Source organism: Canis lupus, chromosome 25 (assembly GCF_003254725.2).
Source record: "Canis lupus dingo isolate Sandy chromosome 25, ASM325472v2, whole genome shotgun sequence".
Classification (NCBI taxonomy): Eukaryota; Metazoa; Chordata; class Mammalia; order Carnivora; family Canidae; genus Canis; species Canis lupus.
Window position 1 is genome coordinate 12,594,497 of NC_064267.1, and position 2,515 is coordinate 12,597,011.

At 47.9% G+C, this 2,515-nt stretch overlaps 1 pseudogene; it reads right to left on the reverse strand.

The window, feature by feature from the left end:
* Nucleotides 1-987: 987 nt before the first annotated feature.
* On the reverse strand, nucleotides 988-1,948 carry LOC112670189 (60S ribosomal protein L7-like 1; annotated as a pseudogene).
* Nucleotides 1,949-2,515: the final 567 nt, after the last annotated feature.

The following is a 2,515-nucleotide window of genomic DNA, read 5'->3' on the forward strand; positions in this document are numbered from 1 at the left end:
CCCGGGGGAGGCCGGATCCTGGGCTGTGTCCCGGCGCCCAGTGCTCCGGAGCCTGCGCTGGTGGATTCGCACTCCCGGGCCGCGCAGCCCCCTCCGCGGAGCTGCTGCCCGAGCCCCTCCGAGCTGCTCCTGGAACCGCGCAGCCCCCTCCGCACGGAGCCTCTTCCTCTGCCCGAGCCCCTCCGAGCTGCTCCCGCCCCGCAGCCCCCTCCGCGGAGCCGCCCCGAGCCCCCCGAGCTGCTCCGGGTCCCTCCGTGCGCGCTGCAGCCCTTAGGGAGCTCGGCGCACTCTCCTGGGCGCGCAGTTGCTGTTACTGTCCCCGGGAGCCCGAGGGCATCCTCGCCCTCCTGGGTCCTGCTCCAACTCCCCGCGAGCCCCTTTCCGCCCGGGAAGGTCGGTGCAGCTCCTGCTCCTCCGGGACGGGGCTCTCCTGTCCTGGGGACACTCGCCCCGGCCTCAGCCCGGCTCCTCGCGGGGCCCCTCCCCCTTGGAGGCCTTTGTTTCTTTATTTCTTTTTCCCCGTCTTCCTACCTTGATAGAAGCGCGAACTCTCCTCACTGTTGCATTCCAGCTGGTCTCTCTTTAAATCTCAGGCCGAATTCATAGATTTTCAGGATAATTTGAAGGTTTTCTAGGTAGTTTGGTGGAGACAGGTGATTTGGGGACCCTACTCTTCCGCCATCTTGCTCCTCCGACGAGTGGTGACAGTTCTTTACACATTCTGGGTTCAAGATCATTAATAGGTGATTTGCAAGTATTATCTCTGAGCCTATGGGATGTCTTTTTTCTCTCTGTGTCCTTTCTGATTGTATTTTAAGTTCTTTCCAAAATAAGGCCCTAGGAACTCCCAGATTCAAGTATACTTCTGGGCTTGGTCCACTGTTGTCTTGTATTCATGCTTGGGTATTCATTCACCAACATTAAACCCCGGGATAGAAAATGTGACAAAGCAGGATCTTCTACCATGACAGGAATCCTTTGCTGATTTCAGAGATGGCAGTAGCAGCCAATATGGAAAACACACTGGAACTTTCTCCTGGAACTGGGCTGTAATGGAAAGTGCCTTCCAGGGATGTCATCTTTTCCCTGACCCCTTCCCAGCAGCTTCTGAAGACATAGCAGAAAATAATCTTCTTTGAAGATACTGTATAACAATTCCAAAAAGCAGAACCACATGCTTCCAATGCATTGTGCTTTCAGGATATTTTGGGTTTGGTTCAGCTGCCGAATGAGCTGATTGATGCATTCAACTGGAGAACCAGGTGAGCCCACTGACTTGAAACCTACTCTATTCTCCTTAGCATGAGAGGCCACTGAGGAACGGAAAAAGTGTAAAAACACTGAGATTACCTACAATTTTTTCCCTGGAAAGGAAGTTTCATGAAGTTTTTTTAAACAAATGACACCAAACTTCCTCATGTGCTCCTCAATAACTGTTGTCTGTCATAGAGATGCTTTTATTCTTGACCTTGGCTAGTCTGCATTTCAAGATGAATTCTCAGACAGACTTCAAGTTTGGAAATCACAAGGTCAAATAGGATTCCACTATATGCAGCATTTTTATGGTCTGGAAGGTCACTTTCACAAAGACACCCCTGAAAATCTTCTTCAGGGGAAGCCTTGCAGTGGTCTCCTGCACCAGTAAACTCTAACCCCATTAATCTTTTGGATGCATAAAACGAAGGTCAAGGGATGTTTATCTGGCACTTCCAAGACATAAGGCTTCACTTTAGTTGTCTTAGGTGCATGCTGTCGTGTTGTTCCCTCCAGGAATCATGTAGGAACCAGTCCAGTCATTTAAAACTTGATCTCTTTTTCTTCTTTTCCAAAAGTGCCTCCTTTGTTTGAGAGGCTTTGAGGGCTTGATAAGCCTTCCTTTTTTTTTTTTTTTTCCTCTCAGATTTTCTGGAAACAAAGGGATCGTGTTTCTTTACTGTTGCTCCGTCATCCTTCCCTTTTTACTTTCTTTTTTTTTAATTTTTTTATTTATTTATGATAGTCACATCAGAGAGAGAGAGAGAGGCAGAGACACAGGCAGAGGGAGAAGCAGGCAGGCTCCATGCACCGGGAGCCCGACGTGGGATTGGATCCCGGGTCTCCAGGATCGCGCCCTGGGCCAAAGGCAGGCGCTAAACCGCTGCGCCACCCAGGGATCCTGCCTTTTTACTTTCTTAATGGCATTCTCTGAAGTATAAATATTTTTAATTTAATGAAGTCCAATTTCTTTTTTCTTTTATAGCTTTTGCTTTTGGTGTCATATTTAAGAAAACATTGCCAAACATGGGGTCATTAAGACTTACTCTTGTGCTTTCATGTGAGGGTTTTTATAGATTTAGTTTGTACATTTAGGTCTAGGATCTCTTTTTGGGTTAATTTTTGCATATGGTGTGAGGTAAGGGTCCAAGGTCATTCTTTTGTATGTGGATATCTAGTTGTTCTAGCACTATTTGTGAAAAAGACTATTCTTTCCCCAATGAAATGTCTTGATATCTTTGTCAAAAATAAACCGGCCATA